The 5,621-nt window shown below is 37.5% G+C and overlaps 1 non-coding gene across 1 annotated transcript; it reads right to left on the bottom strand.

Moving 5' to 3' along the window:
- Positions 1–5,093: 5,093 nt before the first annotated feature.
- On the bottom strand, positions 5,094–5,200 carry LOC122098211. The gene has a single exon (XR_006145687.1). It is a non-coding gene; the product is annotated as a U6 spliceosomal RNA (small nuclear RNA).
- Between the last annotated feature and the right edge of the window lie 421 nt (positions 5,201–5,621).

Here is a 5,621-nt window from a genome sequence, read left to right as displayed (position 1 = left end):
AGTAGCTTTTCCCTGAGGAGACTTTGTGAGAGACTCACAGAGCCCAGCCTGGAGCCACTCTCAGGGTTTATGTTTAGTGAATTTCAATGGATTGTCCATGCTGCTAAAGAAAGGGGCAGCCTCTGGCTCTGATTACCCAGTGAAGAAACCCACTGCTGGGGCTGGTGGCCCGAGCTGGGTGACTTTTCTCTGGATGGAGCTGAGTTTGGCATGTCACTTTAGGATCTTGTGACCTGCTAAATGACTCTAGTTTTCTTCCAAGGCCTGTGTTTGAGCTAGCAGGTCAGCCAAGCTTTGTCAGTATCAAACATGGAGATCTCCTGTAATGGCGGGGAGGGGTGGCCTTCCCTCCTCTGCTCACTGAGAAGGAGTGAGGACGTTAGGCTTCTACTCACACCGCATTTTGGTTCCTGGGTCATCTCTGGTCTGTGAACTGCAGGATGAAGATGTCTGCTCCTTGTCGGTTCTTGTTGGTGTTCAGTAGAATACACTCGCGCGCCATGTCTGGCTCCTTTGTCCTGCACTCTCTGTGTTGCAGGTATGGCGGCTATTGCCACATCCACCACCACTGTAGCCTGCAGTGGCAGCTGCTAGCAAGTGCTCAGATCTGTCTCCTTGCCTGGATTTTCCCTCTGTGGCCTAACTCTCTTTACTGTGATGGTACACTTGGTGTGATTCTCTGGCTTAAGTCTGTTCGCTGGAACTCTAAAACTCCTTTCTCTCTCTGGCCTGACTCTCTGTCCTGTGATGGCAAACTTGGTGTGATTCTCTGGCTTAGGACTGTTCACTGGAACTCTAAAACTGCTTTCTATGCGAGAGTTGTTTAGATTCCAGCTTCTCCTCCGCCATCTTCCCAGAGAGAAAGGTTGGACAAATGGGATTGCATGAAGTTGCAGAACTTCTGCATGGCAAAGGACATAGCTAGCAAGATCAATAGAAAGCCCACTGATTGGGAGAAGATCTTCACTAGCCATACAACGGACAAGGGTCTCATATCTAAAATATACTTGGAACTCAAAAAATTAAATCCCCCAACAACAAATCCTCAAAGAAACAACTGCCCAATAAATAAGTGGGCTACAGACTTGAAGAGAAACTTCTCTGAAGAAGAAAGAAGGATGGCCAATTGACACAGGAAGAAAAATGCTCAATCTCCCTAGCCATAAAAGAAATGCAAATCAAAACAACATTGAGATACCAACTCATCCTAGTTAAAATGGCTATAATCAAGAACTCTAACAACAACAGATGCAGGAGGGGATGTGGACAGAAGGGAACCTTACTGCATTGTTGGTGGGAGTGTAAACTTGTTCAACTACTTTGGAAAGCACTATGGAGGTTCGTGAAAAGACTTCACATAGACCTCCCCTATGACCCAGCAATCCCACATTTGGGCATTTACCCAAATGTTTAAATACAAGACCAGACTAAAGCTACCAGCACAACTATGTTTATTGCAGCATTATTTACCATAGCTAAGATATGGAACCAACCCAGATGCCCCTCAGTAGATGAATGGATCAAGAAAATGTGGTATATATACACAATGGAATTCTATGCCTCCATCAGATAGAATGACATTGCCCCATTTGTTTGGAAATGGAAAAACTTGTTAAAAATTATATTAAGTGAAGTAAGCCAGGCCCAATGAAACATAGGTCCCATGGTTTCCCTTATTTGCAATATCTAGTATATGTATGAGTCAAGCAGAAAAGGTCAGATAATGTGATGTTAGGAAAATGAACCCTTAGATATGTATTTTAATGCTTTTTTATTTCATGCATTTGTTTCTAATGCATTTATAAGATTATCTCTTTGTTGCTTTGTATGTCCCTCCCCCACAGTATAACCCCTGCTTTCACTATATTTGATGTCAGTATAACTTGTGGAGGAGATGGGGAAAAACAAGTCGTTTAAGGATACAGGTGGACCTGTTGCAACAATGAGAAGTACAAGTTGTCATGTAGAAAATGAGCTTTACAACATTGGTGTGGGGGGGAGGGGGGAGGATTGGGTGTGGGGGGAGGGGGGAGATTGGGAAGGGATGTGAAGGGTAAACAAAGGAGGAGGCTGCAATGCTTGATAAGAAATGTACACATTATCCTGCCCATGTAATTGTAACCCCTCTGTACAGTATGTTCACAAAAAAAAAAATTAAATTTTAAAAAAATAAAATAAAACTTCTTTCTCTGTGAGAGCTTGTTTAGCCTCCAGCTTCTCCTCCGCCATCTTCCCGGAACCCCTTATCATAGTAATTTTGAATTACATTTCTCTAATGATTTCAGTTCACAAACCATTAAGCCAGCGTAGAAGTTGTATTAAACACAACTTTGTTAGCCCACTGGCGATTTTCAGGGCTTTATGGAAAAGATGTCTATTCAGAACTTTTGTCCAATTTTAATCAAGTTTCTTGTTAATCTCATCTTTAATCTCTCTATACAAAATCAATAATTAATTCAAGGTAGTAGATAGAAAAATATTAAGCCACTCCTAACATTTTTCAATTTTCAATAAAATGATATTGCTTAAATCATTTTCTGTTAATGCTTGAGACCATATACTTCAATTTAGTTAGACCTTTAACAAGACTATGTGCATTTTATTTATTTTACGTTAATTGTTCTTTCCAAAGTCTATGTGTCTAATTTCCCTTGCTCTCTTTCAGTCTCAATAGTTCAGATTTCAAACTGAAGAATAAATGGAAGGAAGCAAACAAAAAAAATACAGTTCCTCTCATCTGATGATGCCTCTACAAGAAGGAAGAAAGAGTTCCTACTTCTAAGGACCTATGCTAGGATATCAAAAAGAGAATTCATTCTTCTAGGTCTTCCTTAAAATGTAAACCACAACATATCGCGAAGGTACTTTTATGTTTTATCAGTTTTTCACATTTTCATATGGACTTCACCTCAGTCTACAACATTCATTCATTATTCTTTCCCTGATACTTTTACACTACCAAGACGTAAGATATAAGATAACCAGTTTGATTTACAGAATAAGAAGTTATCACCCTGGTTTCCTTGGAAGCAGAACATGGTCAATAGATAACATTACTTTTGGTTTCTCACTACATGTAATGGCTTTTGTAATGCTTATTGCATTCTATTTAGTATTTAAAAAAAACTGCTGGCTAAACTCAAAGCTCCTTCACAGAAGTTTAGGTTAAGTACTTCACAAGTTTTATTTCCCTTAATTCTTAAGATAATATTTGTTATAATGCTAATGTTATTACCATTTTAGTGTTGGGAAAAATTGTAATTAAATGCCTTAAGTAGATGACCCAAAGACATACAGTGAGAAAGGAAATGAGGCAAAGTTTCCAAAAGCCTTTTAGCAGTACACAAAAGGTAGGTAAAATCTCTCCATTCTCTTACACTCTCAATTCAATATTCATATTGTCCAAGAAATAATAGCATAGCAATTAATGTCCATGGTGATTGTTTTCTGTTACATTTTGTCTTCAACACAGATTGTGTTGGTGAGATTGGGTTATCATGTAGAGAGTTGAGCTTATAAATTGAGGAAACTTCCAGTTTCCTTTTTAAAAAGTACTAAAACTTTTAAATATTATCATTAACTGACTTTTAAGAATCAAAAACCTAAAAAATTCATATACAATCACCCAAAATGCTTTCAAAGTAGGAGATGATAAAACAGGACCCTGTGAAGTAAATTTTCTTCTACTTTTGAAATTATTCTGAAAACCTTGTGCTGGATGGTCGCACCTGTAATCCTAACTCCTCCGGACATCTACTCAGGAGCCCGAGATCTGTGGATAACAGTTGGAACCCAATAAGGGCAAAATAAATTCATGATATAATTTTTCAAAAATTTAATGAACTAGCATAGGGCCAAGAATGAAGATGTAGCTTATATAGTACCTCACCAATCTAAGAGGAAAGGCCTAGCAAGACCTTGAAGCCGCGATTTCAAATTCTGAGCATGCCAACAGAAATGCAATTTCCTGTACACACATGCTACTTGCGCGTGCGTGCACACACGCACATACACACATACATCCATTCTAAATATCTTCATATCAGTGTTTTGCATTAATTTCTTTGTTAACGATATTATATAAGCAAAATAAAGGTAATAAACTCCTCCTCTTAGAAAAGTTTTATACTTTTTATTGTAAAAATACTGTACACAGGGGTCATATTTACATGAGCTAGGTAATGAGAACAATTCCTAACAAACATTGTTACCTCCTCCTTTATTTTTCCCCTACCATTCCTTCCCTCGCACCTCCACAAGTGCACTCCGCTCCCCCCTTCCCCTGCCTAAATTGTAACGTTCATTTTTCAGCATAGTGTCTTGTGCATCTCATTGTTACAATGGGTCAACCTGTATCCCTATTTAGGCATTTTGTTTTTTTCCTTCCTCTCCCCAAATTAGAAGAGCATATATACAAGATATAGGCGCACCAACTTCAAATACAGTGAAAACAGTTGTTATAGCATGGGGAGGAACCTATAAAAAGACACAAAAAATCACATTGCACATTATAAGTACATTAGAAACAATAGCAAAAAAGAGAAAAATTCTTGTATCCCTATCTTGGGTTTCATTTCCCGTAACATTATGTTATCTGGTCATATGGACATAGCTTTTGACCTTTTCTGCTTATACTATACATATAAAGTTATTGAAAATTAGGGAAACCATGGAACCTGTGTTCTTTTGGATTTGGCTTACTTCACTTAATATTTTTTCCATATCTTTCCAATTTCTAACAAATTGTGTGATGCCATTCTTTCTGATGGAGGCATAGAATTCCATTGTTTATATAAACCACATCCTCTTGATCCATTCTTCTGCTGAGGAGCATCGGGGTTGGTTCCATATTTTAGTTATCTTAAATAATGCTGCAATAAATGTAGTTGTGCTGGTAGTTTTAGGATGGTCTTGTTTGTGATCATTTGGGTAAATGCCTCAAAGTGGGATTTCTGGATCATAGGGGAGATCTATGTGGAGTCATTTGAGGAACCTCCATACTAATTTCCAAAATGGTTGAAAAAGTTTACACTCCCATCAAGAATGCAGTAAGGTTCCCTTCTGTCCACATCCCCTCCAGCATCTATTGTTGTAAAACTATGGAATGCTTCAGGAATTTGCCTGTCATCCTTGCGCAGGAGCCATGCTAATCTTCTCAGTATCATTACAATGTTAGTTTATGTGATGCTGAATTGAGCACAGAATATTTTTTATATATAAAGTGTAATTGATTTTCTTAAACTAGGCAATTCAACAAAAAGTAAGTTTAGAAGAATTGTGAAATTTTAGAACCATGTTCTTCTTACATAAGCACACATTTAAGAATAATGTCAAGATGGACATGTCAAAAACAAAATAATTCCAGATATTTGCGGTTCAAGAGATGTGTAGGGGAAATAATCCAATTGTTCTATACAAGGCACATGTCATAATGAACACAGCAGCAAGTGTTAAGGGTTGTTAAAAATTTTAGTGTTTTATATCTATTTAATTTTAGGAATTTGCTTATATATGCCAAAATTAGGACTGTTTGGCAGGTATAAAATTTTCTGTAAAGTATTTAAGATTTATGTTAGCAGACATATACTACTAAGTATGTACATTTCAGAATTTATAGAAAC

The sequence above is a fragment of the Dipodomys spectabilis genome, unplaced genomic scaffold (assembly GCF_019054845.1).
Source record: "Dipodomys spectabilis isolate Male_0828 unplaced genomic scaffold, ASM1905484v1 ptg000463l, whole genome shotgun sequence".
Lineage (NCBI taxonomy): Eukaryota > Metazoa > Chordata > Mammalia > Rodentia > Heteromyidae > Dipodomys > Dipodomys spectabilis.
This window is presented reverse-complemented; position numbering and strand designations above follow the sequence as displayed.